Here is an 18,987-nt window from a genome sequence, read left to right on the forward strand (position 1 = left end):
GATTCTCCAACAAAATAGGTAATAAGCCAGTACATGAAATCCTTACACTATATGGGAGCAAGTGTATTACAGGTGCGTGCTATGGAGCATCATTATGGGGAGGGCAAATACCTCGCTGTTCCAAACCCTTGAAAATAAATTTTTAAGGAGGGTGCTAGCAGTTCCCAATGCAACTGCTTCATATATAGTCCATAAGGAGACAGGTGTATCCTATATCAGTGATCTCATTAGTATGGCTGCCCTTACACTATGGCATAGGATCTGGACTAAAGATGAGAAAAAATGTTCCAAGGATATACTAATGGATTGCCTCTCTCTTGATTACTGCATAAAAAAACCTTGGTTACAGCATATCTATAGTATTTTAACTGAGGACAATGTGGTTACTGATTTTTAGGATCCCAAGTCTATCCAGGCTTTCAATAAAGGGGAGTTAAAAATTAGACTAATAAATTCTAGGGCATCTATAAGAGATGGTGAGTCAAGCATAAAAACGAGTGCTAGATTATTTTGTGAAGGCTCACTTTCATTCAGCTGTACCTTGTGTTTTTTTAAAACAAATTTTATTTTGTCAAGTTGCATATATATTGCAGGGCTCTCCACTCCAGAGACAACTGCACAATCCAACTATGCAGGTATGATGACTTTGACTTTTACACATAAGATCCAAACACATACCAACAACACCTCCCACATCCCTGATCGCACCAGATCCGCATAGTCCTGTCCACCACATAGAAATATAGCAGGAAGAGTAAGCCCCTCCATGCCCCCCGCAGTACGCCCCCAAAGTCTGAAGATGTGCATATGTGTTATCCCATCGGATGGACCTCTGTCACTGGTGGCGGGTCTAACAACAGTCCCCGATAATCAGCCCCGTGTTTCCACATCTTGTAGTGTTTGCGTGGGAACCCCTAGCAACAAAACTAGGTTGTTCTAGCCCCATGCAGAAGTCAAGCCCATTCTTCCATGCGGCCACCGATGGGGCCCTTGGCGCCTTACATTGCTTGGCAATATCTCTTTTCGCCAGTGTAAAGCCCAATTGCATAAGGTGTCGCTTACATATGTTGCCTCCTATTCCCTCCATAACATGAAGTTAGGCCAGTTGCGGCATACGGGGGAGCTCCCACCCCAGAACCTCCAAAAGGCAGGTATATACCCCTCTCCAAAAGCAATCAAGAGATGGACAGCGACAAACTGTGTGGATAAATGTACCCTCCTCTCGGCTACAGCGAAGGCACACAGGGGAGGGAATCAGCTCTGCCCTCCACAAGCGCACTCATGTAAAATAGACCATGTGTAAATACTTGAACTGAACCAGGCGAAGTCGCATTGCTATGGCAGCCCCTCGTGGGGCTTCTAAGGCCTCAGTCCAGTCCTTCTCCTCCAGCATGCCCAGATCCTCCTCCCAGGCCCTACGAAGCCTCTGAAGTGTAGGGGAGCAATGAGTGACCAGGGATTGATAAATTTGGGATATTTTCCGGTCATTTAGATCTCCCATGAAAACCTTTGCCTCTAGCGGGCTGGATTCCAGTAGCAACTCCAAACCCTCTAAACTAGGGGACAGGTCATGCCGAAATTGAAGGTAGTGATAAAAGTGTGATTGTGGCATATGGAATTCTTTCTGCAGGTCTTGAAAGGATTTGAGCGTCCGCCCCTTCATAACATCATCAAGGACCGAGATACCTATCGTGTCCCAACCCCGGAATCCCTGTAGGGCCGCCAGCTGAGGCAAGTGCGTCGTTGCCCCATAGGGTGGTTTCCCAAGTCAAAGTATTCCTCTACCCCATTCGTCGCAATGCCTGCCTCCAGATCAGGAACACCACCCGCGTAACCGATGGCAGCAACCCCCACAGCGGTGCTGAATATAGTAATGTATGTAGGGAATGATGTCCCATGAACTGTCACTCAGCTGCATACTCTGGGTCTCCCCTGTCGCCGTACCACCACTCATTAAGAACCAGCAAGTGTGAAGCTTGATAGTACGCGAGAACATCAAAGGTCACCAGCCCCCGCTGTAGGTTGACAGGAAGCATGTGCGCAGAGCCACCAGTACCTTTCCCCCCTCCCACAGGAACTGTCCAAGTACTGCATTCACCTGTCTGAACCAACGGGGTGGGATATGGATGATTTTGTAGCTGGTAGAGGAGCCAGGAAAGCACCACCATCTTGAATATTGCCTATCCGCCATATAATGACAGAGGCATACGGGACCAGGACTTAAGATCTTCACGAATCCGTTCCCACTCAGGGACCAGGTTGTGCTCCCAGGAGACTGCAGGTACATCCGATAAAAACACACCCAGATATTTCAGTCCCCCCACCGTCAACTGAACCGAGGAAGCCCACGCTCCTATCCCTGTCCGATCCCCTAGAACCTATAATGTTGACTTACGGGGTTTATTTAGCGTCCCGAAGTTTCCCCAAACATTTGCATATTGTGCAATAGCCGCATCCTGTCTATAGCAGTAAGAAAGAAGACAACATCATCTGCATATAATGCAATCCTATCAGACAGACCCGGCGCCCATTCAAATCCCGGATCTGTGCGAAAATGCGCACTCATGCAGCCAAGGGCTCCATAGCTAGTGCAAATAAATATGGGGAAAGGGGGCAGCCCTGCCGCATACCCCGTCCAATAGAAAAGGATGATGAGAGTGCCCCCGCCACCTGCACCGATGCTGTTATATCTTTGTATAGTAGCGTTGGGTAGGAGAGAAAGCGCGGGCCGAGGTTGAGCCGTCGCAGCAGAGAAAAAAGGTACACCCAGCTCAGGGAGTCAAACGCCCTGTCCATATCATCCAATAACAGCGCAGCTGGTTCCCCCAATTGTATGATCGCCGCTATTGCCATATGCGCTCGTCTAATATTGTGTCTGGTCGCCCTCCGGGGCATGAACCCAGCCTGGTCGGGGTGTAGCAGGGTGGAGATGTGGGGCTAGAGGCGATTGGCCAACGCCTTGGCCGAGACCTTCGTCTCCACATTTAAAAGGAAAATAGGACGATAAGAAGCATGCTGCTCCGGTGGCCTGCCCGGTTTGCGAAATACCACCACCTCTGCATGCCTCCAGTCTGGAGGAAGCGAGCCCCTCCACCACCGGTCAAAAGTGAGGGGCGAATTTATAAAATAGTGTCCAAAAAATTCACTGGGGAACCTGTTGGGTCCCAGTGCCTTCCGGGTTTGAGTTCTCCTAGGGCTGTACCCAATTTTTCATCTGTCAGTGGGAGCTCCAACTGTTCCCGCACCTTATCTGACATGGCTTTGGGTGGTAGGTCAGTTATGAATTTATCTATGACGGCAGCTGATAAGCATTCTTTCAGAGCGTATAGATCCCCACAGTAGGTGACGAAGCTTTCCGCAAGAGCCGGGGGGTCGGTAATCGGTTCTCCCTGCCGGGTCCAGAACTCCTGGTAGGGCCTGGGAATGGAAGGTTCCCTGACAAAGACGATGCAGCATCTTGCTGGACTTGTCTCCCCATTGGTACACCCTGCTACGTGTCGCCAGCCAGGCTTGGTGGGACTCGTCCATCAGAAGGGCTGCATAGTTCTGTTGTGCCATCAACAATTGTCACCTACGTTGGTTTCCCTCTACCCCCCGGCTCCTATGTTCGAGTGCTTCTATTCCTGACTCCACTCGCAGCAGCTACTCCCTACGCTCCCTATGAGCTGCAGCACACCAGGAAATATCCACCTCCCTCAGTGTGGGTTTCAATGATTCCCATAATGTCTCGGCGCAAGAGACAGACCCCACGTTACGCGTCAGATAGTGGTCGATGGATTCACTCATGTGCTCCTTCTAATCATCATTCTGCAGATGCCACACAGACAGACGCCACCTGAACGGTTGTCACCCTTGACCTATCTGGAGTCACTTGGAAATGATCCGACAGGCCCCGCGGCAGAATTTCCGCCGACACCACCCGACCCACTGCCACCCCGGGAACAAAGAGATAGTCAATTCTGGAGTATGAATCATGAACTGCGGATAGGTAGGTGAATTCCCAACTATCCCCACAGTGGTGCGCCATACTCCACCCAATCAAGCCCTGTCACTAAGGAGTGCAGTTTCGTGGGACGACTACTCTCCGGACTGCCCCCACCCCACCATCTATCCCGGTCCAACTCCATGTCTTAGTTTCAGTCCCCACCGACCACACAGAGTGCGTCTGGCATGTCCGCCCAGAGGGTCATAAGCCGCTCCACCAGATTCCATTGCAGGGGAGGGGGAGCATAGACACTGCTCAATACCAGGAGGTCCTCCCTAATCTTGCCCCGAAGAAACAAATATCGCCCCTGTCTGTCTGTCCACTGTTTTTCATGTGTGTAAGGGACCCTGTGGTGTATTAGTATTGCCACCCCCCATGAACCCCTCGTAAAGCCTGAGTGGAAGACCTGCTGAAAACCGTATCTCTGAAAGCATGGGGCCTTGTTGCCCATTAGATGTGTTTCCTGTAGCAGAAGTACATCGGCCATGGCCCGCTTGGCCTGTTGAAGTTTGGCCCCACGTTTAATCTCGTCCAAGGCCCCGTGAACATTCCAGCTAACAATGCGGAGGGTACCTGGTGACACCCGCACCTATTAGATGTATTGGCCATCTGGGTAGGCATCTATCACTACAACAAGCATGGGGACTTTTCGGTGCATGTGTGGAAAGGTGTGGACCCACAGCGGATGTGCGATCTGTAAACATAAACAACCCACCCAACAAACCCCCCACCCTATACCTCAAAAACACTGAAGCATCTGTCGCGGCCGTGTGGAACCCCAATCCCCAATGGGGGATGGGAGCCACTCCGACCAATGGATCTCCAACTCACAGTCCATGCCCCTCGGCCACGTCCCCGGCCAGCAAGGTCCTGGCAGAGAAACCAGCCCATGTCGAAGTCTCTCCGATAATCAAGCCGTAGTCTGGAATCCTGCAGCACCCCGGGGACCCATGGATCAATCTGCTGATATCTGCCGCCCAGAGGTGGAACCCCCCCCGAGAAGAGGTACATCAGGACTGGGAGCGATGCCTAGATCGTGACCATCTGTTGCTCTTCAGCTGGCCCCGGGGACCTCTCCGGGCCATCTTGCTCGATAATGATTCAGATTCTCTTCCAGGTGGTGTGTGGACTCTCACCCACACCGTCTCATCAGTCCAGTTGAAGACTTTTTCCGGGGTATCAAAGAAGTGTGTATGGGAGCGGTACACAACCCGCAGGCGGGCGGGGAACAAGAGAGCATAATGGAGCTTGAGGTCTCTTAGGCGGGCCTTCGCCGCCATAAACGATTGTCGCTGCTGCTGTACCAACAGCCTATAGTCAGGGAAGATAAGAATGCGTGCATTGTTGTAAATAAGAGGTTCCTTGGCTCGGGCCTGCTTCAAGATGGCGTCACAATCAAGGTAATTAAAGAGTTTTGCTATGACCGGCCGCGGACGAGCTCCCGACGGAGATTTCTGCATAAGCTCTCTGTGGGCCCGTTCCACAACAAAGCAACAGGACAGAGCCTCCGGGGGAAGTTAGCTTTCCAACCACTGTGTAAGGAAGTGTTCTGTGGTGTGCTCCTCACAGCTCCCAGGAAACCCAACGAAGCAGAGGTTGTTGCACCTGGCCCACCTTTCAGTATTTTCCACTCGCAACGCTAGTCCCTTTTGAGCCATCTCCATGGCAGCTACTTTTTTCTTTAGTGAGGTGACATCGTCCTCCACTCCAGAAATACGGAATTCGGCCTCCATGATGCGCAACACTGAGTTACGCAAGTCTTGTCTCAGCAGCATGACATCTGAGCCGACCACTCCAATTTTCACATCAAGCATGTCCCTGGACAGGGTGATGGCTGCCATAAGTGCTGCGTTATCAGGTAACACCCCCGTTGAGCTGTACCTTTTTTTTATGAGAAATGTACAACACAGATTATAATTAACAAGTTCAAGGTTGGGCACCCTACATTACCAGCTCACATTCCCTAAAATAGGTGGAGCTTTAACCTTCCTATCTGCCCATGTGATAGAAAGTCTACCCAGACCACATTGCATTTTATACTCTTTTGTAACTTTTATCGGGACATCAGGAAATCAATCTTACAACCTTTATTTATTGATAACAGATTGTATACTTATAAATCTGCTTTTTACCATATTTGTAACTTGGAAAACGGAAAAACACGCAATGCAGCTATTCTTTTTACCCAACTGGCAATCAAGAGAAGAAAGGATCTTTCATATTTGGAAGTATTAACATATGAAAAGGAATAGTTTGCTACCTTTGATGATCAGGTTACTGTATTTTTACCTCCGCAATACCCCACACAGACTGATGTTGACATAAATATAATTAGTAGTAATGCAAGATTCATCTTATAATGAATTGTGCCCATGTATTCTATTTTATATTGTCTTTGTTAGCTCAGGTCTATATAATTACTGTCTTCTTAGGCTGAGAAATGATTGTGCACTGATCTAATTTTTAAACGTTTTAAAAATGATTATGGTGTAGTACTTTGTATAGAAAATTATAGGCTGGAACATTATCATGTATTGAATTACTTTTTAAAGTAGTTTTATTATGCAGAATTGTTTTTTGTATAGAATGCTTTTATGGTTATATATTATATACCAAATAAAGCTTGATTTGATTTAACTTGATTTTACTAATTTGGGGTTTGCATGTGTTTGTCCCGACAAGAATTGTGGTTGCTGCTTTCACCCTACAACCAGCCTCCTGATCCTCGTTGTCCATCTCATGACAGATCCATAACCTGGTTAATTCTGTCATAGGCATTCCAACAATGAACCGCAATGTTAGATAAAGGAGTACCTATGCTTAAAAAGCTCTGATAAGCTGGCCACCCTCATCAGCCCTACCTAGACCACTTGTAAACAGCCGGCAATCGTTTGCTTCAGGGAAATGACTATGTGTCATGAACAAGCAATACTCTCCCCAGACAAGCCAACCCTTGAACAAGATAACACAGGCTTCAGCACTGTAGAATCACCACTGGTGAGATGTAATAGCTGTGTACAAATTAAAGGGAAGCGCACCACCGTTTGATGCAAAACTGGTTAGAAAGATAGGACTCTGTGCTGCCTCTTTGACCTTTCAAGCAGCCTCTTCAAAGGATTCACAGTTTCTGAGTTCAGAAATTGGATAATTTTTTTTAAGTTGGTAACATTTTAGACGTTTTAGGAGTATGGGACCAAAGGCATATTGTTAAGAATCACAAATTTGCTCCTCCTGAAGATTTTGAAGAAGCCTAGGAGTTCATGTGCTGCTTTACAAAACACTCATACCATAACATAATCCAAATGATGATCAGTTAGCGAGGCAATTCATTTTTGGAAACTGTAATTGTGGATTTTTTTTCAATCTAAGGTACAACCAGGGCCATGTAGTATTGTGCTAATAATGGTCTAAGGAAGGGGCATAAAGGACACCAAGAGGTATGGTACCATTGCCACCTTAAACAACAAACATGCCTGACATTAATTTGTATTTTAAAGGGACAAACACCCATGGCCTGATTAACATGCAATGTATGACTACAGACTCTGGAGTCCGCAGCTGAGTGGAGTAACTCGTTTGGGTCTGAGCCAGCGCTCTTCTCTCCGCGGCGGCGGCCGCCGCTGCCGCCACCTTACTGCCAGCGGCCAGCTTGCCTTCTACCTGCAGACATTGTGCCCTTGGCCTACGGACAGCAGGGCAGTAAGGGCTAGTGGGGCGGAGCGGAGAAGAAGGCAGTAAGCGGGAGCTGTGGGTCTGTAGGACTGCTCCTTTCAACTCTGACGCGTGGCCGCCACAGCCAAAACCAGGCCGACCTGTTCCTGCCTGCAGCATTGGGCTGCACTGCCGCCGGCTCTCCCTGGCTCTCCTGGCTCCTCCTGGATCTTCCAGGCACTGTTGCTGTCACTGCCACCTGCCTGTTGTGATCCCTGACATAGCCACTGTAAAATCCCCAGTTTGCCGATTTCCTTCCAAAATATCATCTACGGTGAGGAGGCAGCGCGGCAGCGTGGTGGGGGGGCACGGCGGCAGTGGTGGCTAATGTGACCTGCGGGTCTGTGGGTCTGCTGCGGGACCATCAGTGCTGAAAGGTGGTGGTTGGACATGGCCAGCCTGTGCCCCACCATTCCTGCCAGAGAGGGGCAGTGATCTACCAAAGAACAAACAACAAACAAATTAACGAAAATTGTTACCTGCCAACGCCTCATCCTCTGCCTTCAGGCTTCAGCTATAAGCCTTCGCCTTCCCAGACTCCTTGGTCTCCATTAGCTTTCAGGAGCCCGTTCTACTTGTCACCTACCTGCCATATTGGTTGCTGGGCCTTCCGGGGACTCTCTTGAGGCTACTTGGTGTCAGACGCTGCTGGGAGTTGCCATTGTCCCGCTGCCATCAGGGACTACACTCCCCATCAGTCTTTGCGGCGGTGAAGCCGTGAGCACGCTCTGAGCACCAGGAGGCGCATAAGAGGGGGCTTGGGCTACCGCAGCGCGGGAGCCCCTTCTACTGGTCACCTACCTGCCACATTAGTTGTTGCCCGTCGCTGGACCTTCCGGGGACTCTCTTGAGGCTGCTTGGCACTGGACGCTGCAGGGAGTCACTGTTGTCCCGCTGCCATCAGGGACTACACTCCCCAGCAGTCAGGGTGGGCCCGTCTGCGCCTGTCCGCGATTGTTCGAGACTGGACTGGGCCACTTCCCTAAGATCTAATATATATATATCTCTTGGGGTAAGCATATCGTGGTTTGGTTTGAAGTGGATCAAAGGGGTAAAAGCCAAGTTTTGTGTGTTAAATTTTACTTATCATTATAATAGTCACTGTTTTATTATTATCTCTACTATTGTGGGTATAGTCATTTCTTTGTTCCTTTTTATTTTATTTTAAATATCAAAACTTGGTTCAATTATGAGTAGGCGGAAGGGTGTAGCAGGCACCCTTGATGCCTTCAAATAAGAGCAGATTCTCTTCTAACCCACGAAATTGAATTAGCAGAGAGAAGATTGTCGCTCGACCCATCTAGGTTGCCAACATATAGACATTCTAGCTCACCAGTACCAATTAACACAACACAATCAAAGCCTTAATTTCCCCTACTAATCAAAATAGCCTGCCGTAGAATATACACCAAGTACTTAAGGATCCCCTAATTTAGATGGAACCAAAACATCTGGAATATCAACAAGGCTACGAGTCCCAAAGCAGGTGGAAATGCCAAAACAAAAATCAAAGCAGGTGCAGAGGGAAAAAGGAATGGTGAGAAAAAAAGAAAGCAAGGGGGAAAAGCCAGTGTATCTAAAGGGAATCCAGTAGAGCACGAACGCGAGGTGACTTTACACAAGAATATTGGTACGCAAACTGAGATCGATTAACCTCCTTGTTTAGCCTCCCCAAATGAGGGTGTTGGGGCAACAGAGCAAAATGTAGCGGATATTCTTCAAACGGCACTAAGTTATATGCAGACTCAAATTAATGATAGTATGGGCCCTAAAATAGACCAGCTAAATCTGGCTATAGATCAATTAGGCACTTTAATCAGGGATGGTAAAAGATCCCTTGAGGAAGGGACAAAACTCCTAGCTGAATCTAAAAATGCATTTATAGGTAGCAGGAATGCCATGCATGTCAAACAAATACTAACCCAAGTTAGAAGTGAGACAGCAAACAGTGGTGAAATTACGGGGCACAGAGCTGTGAGAGGCAGGGGCTGAGTATAGAAATACTGATTCCTGAACTGAAGCAAGTACAGACCACTTAAATATGGGCAGTACTAGGGTGACAACGTATAGCCCAAGAGGGACTAATTTAATTCCTAATGCTGATGTTTTGAAATTGCCTCCCGCAGCGTGGGTGGGTGATTCTGTAAAGGATATGCAAGGAGATTGTATTGTCATAAACTTCAGACGTCCTTACATGGTCCGTAACTTGCTGAGAGCACATGAAGAGACATTGACAGAGAACACTAGTATCCACGCTCTACCATTAGGTTATTTCTATAGGCCAATCAAGAAGACTGTTTTTGACTATGATAATTTCATAACCCCACATACTGTAAACAGATATCGAGAATTAACTTCCTTGGAGGCTGCCGATTGACTACACTCTACAGATATTCCAAAGGAAAAAATATCGGTAATACATGAAGAGGGTGAGTCAAGCTAATGCTCAAATTATTAGGACCCAAGGGGACATAAAAGAACAAAAAGAGTGGGATGGTGGGAATAAATCTGGAAACCAGTCAGTCATACTAAGGTGGTCAGATGAAGCGTCATTGATAAAGGGGTTTTCTAAGTTAATTCCTAATCCGCCAGTTGAACCTCAGGCAGCCATAAGAGTCAGTAATCCACTAGAGTCAAGTTTTATTTCATGGAATATAGAGGGACTTGCTAGGAATATTAATGATCCAGAGTGGAATGAATTTATTGAAAAGAGTGATATTTGTCTCTTACAAGAGACTTGGGCCCTAGTTCCTCCACATAGAGTAGGGTACAAAACATTTTATGTGGATGCAATCCCATCAGTAAGAGGGTGGTCCTCGGGGGGCCTTGTAATATGGGTGAAAGTATCCCTCGCCATTGGAATTACCCAATTGTGTACAAATTCACAGGACATACTTGGAATAAAAATGACAACCAAGGATAGAAGAGTGTTTCACCTATTTAATGTTTATAATAGACCTGGCCCCGCCTCTAAAGACTCACGTATAATCAAGCAATTGGACTCTATTTTAAATTCCTTAGACGTAAAAACAGGTGTCATAATAGGCGGTGACTTAAACTGTAGTTATGAACCTATTACTGGGCTAGGTACTATATTTGAAGAGGCAGACAGTGCTAATAAAATTCCCATGCTGGATAACACGAGCTCAGTACTGTGTACCGTGGTAGCGGTTCAGATTAGGAGGTTGACAGTTGAATATGGTTTGAGAGCAGGTAATGGCCGCTTACCCTCAGACATACCAATGGCTCACACATTTTGTAGGGGTAATTCTCAGAGCAAAATTGATTATATATTGATATCATTTGATATTTGGTCGTATACAATAGATTTAAAAGTTATTCCAAGGATAGAGAGTGACCATCATCCGCTCCATTTGTCATTTCATGGTAGACTTCTTCCATACACAATGGAGAATAATGAGATATCAGACACAAGCCTTAATGACATTATAGTCTGTAATAACCGTCACTCCTTAAAGTGGGCACATATACTAGGGCATGGCGCCGCATTGGCAAACATTTACAAAATATTTGCAGACACTTTCAATATACATTTAAACTCACCCTTGGGGGGAGATGCCTCTGGAATTACACTCCTGGAATTACATAAGCAATTTTTGACAGAGTTGGTTCCAATAGTAACAAAAGGTCAAAAAAGACTAGTAGAGATGTAAGACCCCCTAGTAGTCAAGGAAATTCTTGGTACGATAAGGAATGTCGCAACGCCAAATCGGAATTATTACAGGCCATAAAAAATGGTAGGATCTTCAACATAAAAGAAGCTAGGCTTAAGTATAGAAAAACTATGGAAAAGGCAAAATCTTCATGGGACGACGAAAATTGGTCCAAATTGCTAATGGCGGCAAAGAATAAGAACCAAATGGGCTTTTGGAGGCTTGTGGCTAAAGGAAATACAGCAGGGAAGGAAACAAAGGATGTTTATCTTGATGCAGCAACTTGGGTTGATCATATCACAAGGCTGTATGAAGCACCAGAGAGTGGAAGGGCCCTATCTAACACAGAGCTTTTAATCAGTCCAAATTAAAGGAAGTTAGTTTTTGATTTGCATGAAACTATATTGGCCATTGACTCAGTAAAATCAGGGAAAGCGCCTGGACCCGACAAGATTCCAGGAGATCTATTTAAGTACGATGTCAGTGTCTGGGGTCCCTACATTAATTACTTATGTAATGCCATAGTAGCAGGCACTGAAATCCCAGAAACATGGAAAGGGCTGGAAATTTTGACAATTTTTAAAAAGGGCAATTGTTACGACACAGTAAACTATCGCCCAATCAATTTAATCAACATCTTACAGAACATTTTTGCAAGGCACTTTTTAAACCGTATAAATACATGGATTGAGGAAAATAATATTTTCTCAAAATTTCAGGTGGGGTTCAGACTTAAAACTAGCACCATAGATCAGGTCTTTAGATTTTGTTGCTTATGCTGGAAATATTTAAACTTAAGGAAGGGACATTTATACGTAGCCTTTGTAGATCTTAAGGCTGTGTTTGATTTAATTCCTAGGGGTTTATTATGGGAGTCACTAAGACGCCAAGGGTTGCCAGCTAACCTCCTTGAACAGATCATGAGGATTCATGAAGATAACTATGCCAAGGTTAGATGGGGTCCTAGGGGCGAACTAACAGAACCTATCCCCATAAAGAGGGGGGTTCGCCAAGGATGTGTATTGGCACCCACGGTATTCTTATTATTCGTCAACGATATTCCCAACTTCTTGAATGGCTGTAAAAATGATTCACCAAGATTAAGGGGAGAACTAGTACCATCACTTCTTTTTGCTGACGACACAACAATAATATCGCAAACACCCATGGGGTTACAATGTTTAATAAATTCATTCCAAACATATTGCAGCAACAAAGGCTTACAGATTAATATCAGTAAGACTAAATACATGGCTATAAATCCTCACAAAACATTTCGGGACAATTTGGTCTTGAATGGCCAAAAGTTAGACTATGTATGGAGTTTCAATTATTTGGGTGTTTCCCTGGACACTAAACTATCATGGAAGACCCAATTAGAAAAGAGCAAGATCACTCTGATGCAAAATACATTGCCAATAATGAAAAGACACAGGAATAGTCTTACTAAGGCTGTTTCCCCAGCATTAGAGGTGTTCAAATATAAAGCCCAATCTGCTGCATCATATGGGGTGGAAATATGGGGACCCTGTTGTAAAAACAATTATGAGCTGGGGGAAAAAGTTGTATAGAGTCTTGCTAAGGCTACCCGTACGATTTTGGAAAAGGGGGGTGGTGATGGACAGAGTTTCTGAATGATGCAGAATACTCTTACCAAGTCAATAGATCATGGTTTTAATCCATCACCGTTTTTTAGCTCACTGCACCATCCCAGCTCAGAACCTGGCTATATGCAAATTAGTCTGTTCCTGTCCCAGTGCATGATGGGAACAGGGCAAACCAAACTACCAAGCCAATTCTTATACTGGGAAGAAAACAAGCTCCCGGGGACCGGTTTCTTGCATCACAGCCTTCTTCGGCCCGGCTTGCTTGAATCCTGATGGTGCAATGAGCAAGGGACTCACGTCTGAGTATACCCTCCCACACATAGTGTGGATAAAACCAATTTTGGAAAAGGGGGGTGGTGATGGACAGAGTTTCTGAATGATGCAGAATACTCTTACCAAGTCAATAGATCATGGTTTTAATCCATCACCGTTTTGTAGCTCACTGCACCATCTCAGCTCAGAACCTGGCTATATGAAAATTAGTCTGTTCCTGTCCCAGTGCATGATGGGAACAGGGCAAACCAAACTACCAAGCCAATTCTTATACTGGGAAGGAAACAAGCTCCCGGGGACCGGTTTCTGGCATCACAGCCTTCTTTGGCCCGGCTTGCTTGAATCCTGATGGTGCCATGAGCAAGGGACTCACGTCTGAGTATACCCTCCCACACATAGTGTGGATAAAACCGATTTTGGAAAAGGGGGGTGGTGATGGACAGAGTTTCTGAATGATGCAGAATACTCTTACCAAGTCAATAGATCATGGTTTTAATCCACCATTAATAGCAATTGTCCTTGATTTGAATATAAAATGGACCGCTCACTATGCAATTTTAAGACCTCTCACATAATGGGTGAGACTTTGGTCAAGCCTGGAGTTGTTAGATTATAAGACCGGTCTAGAAGAGATAATAGAATTGGATCAGAACAAAAGTATTACATGGCTCAAACATGTTTGTTTGTGGTTGAAAAGGATTGGATTATCGCAGTTTTGGGATGAGCCGGGTACATTGACCCAAGCTTCGAAGAAGGTACTAGAAACTACCTTTTGGACATACATCCACAATAGTGTGCCATATGATTCAGTGGGTGGAACCCTTACAAGTAGTTTCCTCCTGTTCAAAGATGGGGCATACTTTGAGCAGCACTTGGATGAGATATATCTCCCACTTGACGCTATATATGAAATTTAGATATGGAATTTTGAATATTAACACAACTGTAGCAAGTTTTTCCAATAATCACATTGAAAAGTTGGATGCATGTTGTACTTTATGCTCAGGTAAAGCCAAAGAAGATGAGTTGCATATTCTCTTTTTCTGTCCTGCCTATACCAAAGCTAGGAAAAGATCGATCTGTTTAAGCCTAGGTACAAAATCATACAAAGTGGCGGAAAGGATTTTTAAAACCGATACTGCACAAGTCATTGTCTTTGGCATTAGTAGATTTCTTCTAGCAATAGTTTTTTTACGAGCTAAAGCAGGCCTAAAACTCTAATGAACTGTCTGTATTACATGAAAATTGATTTAAACAACAGAGTGTCTTAATGGAATTATATGATATTGATATAAATATTAAAGTATCTTATAGAGCGCGTGGCTACCCCCGACAGGGGTGTCCCGGTGCAATGCGGAGGCAAGGAAAAGGGCAGTTATCGAGAGAACTAGGGAAGGTTAAATAGCCATGTTTTGATTAGCTTATGGAAACTAAGTTCCGAGGGCGCCTTTCTGATTTGAAGGGGTAAGGAAAATAATAATAAAGTATTTTATAGAGCGCGCGGCTACCCCCGATGAGATTACACTGTTTTAATGAGTTGATAATGATGTTGTCCCATGTATAAATAAATGTATCGATATTAATTGTTTTTGCACTGAAATATTATTATTTTCATGATTGGTTGAGGAACCCAACCCAAATATTATGCGTATTTTACTTCATTTATTTTATTTATTGTTGCCTTTCTAACATATTTATTCAAATATTTATGTTTTAACATAAAGAAGTTAGGGTCATACACTCCCCATTTCATGTTTCACTTGTATAAATTGCTCGCAGAAACTTCTATTTGGACTTTTTTTAAGCATATTAAACATATGTTTTTATGAATCGTTTATGGTTGTTATGTACTGAAATAAAGTTATTTTGAATTGACTACATTTACAATGGTGCAAGTTTAAAGCAAACTCCAACAACATTACAACATAAGGAGAACATTTTCTTTAGCATTTCAAAACAATTAAATAATAACAGATAAAACAATAGTTAGAGGATTGTCCCGCTCTTTATGTCACTGTTAAAAATTTAAAGACATTGGTCTGTCACTCTAATAAAGTGCGGCGGATTTATCTAAATCTCCTATCAGTGCAAAGAGATGCAAATTGTTGCAAACCCAGAACAAAGTCTTAATAAAGTGTTTACTTTCCAGCGCAAAACTTTTTTTCACCTTGAAGTTATTCAAAAAGTAATTACATTAATCTGCATCAAGGGAACGCTCAATGAGAGGGACAAGTGCAGTCTCACTCTACTGTCAACAGTTTTTGATACAAGTCTCTATCTACTAAAATTAGTAGACTTAGCTTTGCCTCCAAAAATAATGCATCCTTGAGTTAACAAGGAGAAATGCTTCAATTTATTCTAACTTTTTGCACATTGCGTGTATGCTGCACTGTGCAGCACACTTCAAAATCAGTGAAAAGTTTTAAAGTTAATGTAAGCATAGTATTTTGTACTGAAAGGTTACCTTTCCTCTATAAAGCCTGTGCTTGACATCAAGAACTCCATTTTGTACTCATGTGCAAAGGGGTTTTCGTGACACTAAACAGCATGTTTGTGCACTAAGGCCACATCTTTATAGATACTGATCTGTGATGCTCTCTCCCTCTAGCCTAGTCCAACACAACACAGCAACTTTCGTTTCTCAAATTGCTGTGCTGCATTGCACCGCAAAATAATAAAGCTATCCCAATGTCTCTACAAAAAGGCACTATTCAAAAGTCTTTTACTAGCAATGCTAATGAACATTTCGTGTGAGTAGGAAACAGACCCAATCAATGTCTTTAAAACCCACAAGCGCATGCCTCCTATTCCAGATAGTGCTCAAATATTTAAAACACTATGTTTTACATGTTAGATTTTTTAGTAAACACAAGTATATCACAGCAATAGAATGCCGCAAACACAAGGAGGTGATGGATGGAGCGCTGAAACTTTTCAGACACTTACCCCAGTCACAGATCTGAGGGGCATATTATCAAGGGGGTTTATCTCCGCTTTTTTGGCTTTAAAAGCCAAGAAAGCGGAGATAAAAGTATCTCCCTATTACCTAGCTGTCGCTAACACCAGTTAGCGACAGCTAGTAGGAGATAGCGACCATTTTGGGCCCCACTTTGCATGTCTGTGATATTTATCACTAATGACATGCAAAGTGGGCGTGCCAAGATGTTAGCGACTGGAAACAGTCCCTAACATCGCTATCTCCTATTACCAACTTTTGGAGATATTCGCGCTAAGCGCGAATATCTCCAAAAGCTAACACCTGCCCTGAGCAGTTCTTAGACATGTTATCCAATGGGAGGTGGATAACATGGCTAAGAGCATTAGCTCGGTAATGCATGAATATCGCGGACTTTTCAGCAATATTCATGCATTGTGGCCGTTTTTTATCGCATTTGCGATAAACCTTGGTAATACCAAGGTTTATCTACGGTAAAAATTGCCGCAGCTCAGCGGTAAAATTTTGTCTCTAACCAAGCAATAGCGATAATTATCGCTATTGCTTGGTAATATGCCCCTGAGTTCAATCCATCATCGTTCTTTAGCTCACTTTGCCACCCCAGTTCAGACCAAGCCATATGCAAATCAGTCTTGACCCTATTCCTTGTGGGAACAGTCCAGACCGAACTGCCAAGCCAGGTCGATCCTGGACCGGACACAAGGATCCAGGGACCGGTTTCAGGGTCACACCCCTCATCAGCCAGGTTAGCTTGAATCCAGTGGCAAAGTGAGCAAAATGGAATGTTCTCATGTGCACCTAACCCCGTCTGCTGCCTGCAGCAGGAGCTCATATAACATTTCCTTTTTTTGTCAATGACTACATAGCATTGTTTTTTTAACTAGTATTTCTTTGTTATAGAACACTCAAGATACAACAGCTTTTAATACAAAAAACGGGTCCATCATTCAAGACAGCACATACTAGCAATAAAAGTGTGATGCTTGGTGTGGAGACCCTTGAGCTCCCGCGCTGTGGACAGTGAGTATGGAAGGTGTGTTGGTCCCTATAACGCAGTGAGGAATCTGTGAGTACCGAATGTAGAGAGGTCGGCATTAGTAGCCTAAGAAACTGCCCAACAGGGGCTGACACCAGGAGAGCGCTATGGGGCATATTATCAAGCATGGTGTTGTAATTATTGCCGCTTTCGCGGCAGAAACCTGCTGCTAATGCGGCGATAATGGGCTTGATAATATGCCGTAGAGAATTCCCATAGAAGTCCATGTTCACACCAGAACATGGGCTTCTATGGGAATTCACAAGGGCAAATTATCAAGCCCGTTATCGCCGATTTAGCGTCAGTTTTCTGCCACTAAAGCGGCGATAATTATTACGCCATTCCCTGATAATATGCCCCTATGTTTGTAGAATCGCTCTAGTGTCTCGTTAAGCAGTGGTGTCCCACAACCCGTCACCATGTGGGGGTTGTGTTGTAGTTCGGTGTGAACCAGTCATGCATGTGGCAGGATAGCACTGTTAATACCAGTAGTATGGGTCCAGGAGCCTAGGGATCAGTGCCCTCTTAACGCATGAGCACACTGGGCAGTGCCTGGGGACCCATGTGCATAGGGGCCCCATGCAGACCAGAATTTAACACACATTTTTTGCTGAACTTTTTTATTCCCGTGAGTGGTTGTGTAGGCAGGCCCCAGTGCACCGCTTTGCCCGGGGGCCTATAATGCTGTTAAGATGGCCCTGGTTGGGGTGGAGGTTGTAGGATAAGTCTGAGAGGTAAGCCCTTCTGCCATGCTGCTGTGGCTCGGATGAGTATAATGTGGGTGCTCACTGTGGCCTTTGATTTCACCATCAGCTTTTCCAGGTTTTCAGCCCAGGCAACGCTAAATGGGGTGTCTTTCTCCTGTGCCATTAGGTAGTGAGTGCCAGGCAGCGACCTCTGCTGTCTTCCATTTGAGTATACGACAAAGCAGATGTTTCACCTCGCAGCCATCGACCAGGAATCCCTTTTCCTTCCCTGCCTTGAGTATAGTTTACTCCACCTATTCAGCTCCTCTGTATAAACGGAGCAGATTACAGGCGAGATGGACATAAAATCCCTACTTGGAGGGATAGGCCTCAATTTTACTTTCATTTTTAGGTCTCGACCTGCGCAACGCGCATGCGTTGCATAGGAGAGAGACCTAAAGCCATGGATGGGCCTTTTCAGGCCAAACCGTGCACGCGTTCCATTGCCTTCAAGGGCAACGCGTGCACGTCTGGCTATTCCCTGGGAGCGAGCAGGAACAACATATGTTTGTAATTACCTTGCAAATGTATGGTGCCCCTGCTCGTTCACACAAGAGAAACATATGCAGGCCCCCTCCTGCCTCCCCTCCCCCTGCTGCTTCCTTCTTTAGCGTGACTTGCGCACATTCACGGCCGCGCGGCTTTACTGCTGCGCAGCCAATGCTTGTTTAAATTTGGGGAGGAAGCCATGACGAAGTAGTGAACTGGTAGTTCTATCTATCGCCAAATATTAGGCTCCATCATTTTAGCGCAGTTTAAGTTTCAATGGTCACACTGTCCATTGCGCTTAAAGTGTTCATCACAATGCAAACCTACAAACTGAAAAAACAATAAGTGAGGCAACGCCCAACAAACAACTCGCCATCAGAGAGTTTAATTCAATCAAACAAAGCCACGCCTTTCACTGTATAAATGCAGCCCAGCAGACCTCAGTGATTTACAGCTGGGCTGGGCGGGAGGTAAGCTGGTTAGGCAAAACGGACCGATCAATGATGAGAC

Source organism: Lissotriton helveticus, chromosome 10 (assembly GCF_964261635.1).
Source record: "Lissotriton helveticus chromosome 10, aLisHel1.1, whole genome shotgun sequence".
Lineage (NCBI taxonomy): Eukaryota > Metazoa > Chordata > Amphibia > Caudata > Salamandridae > Lissotriton > Lissotriton helveticus.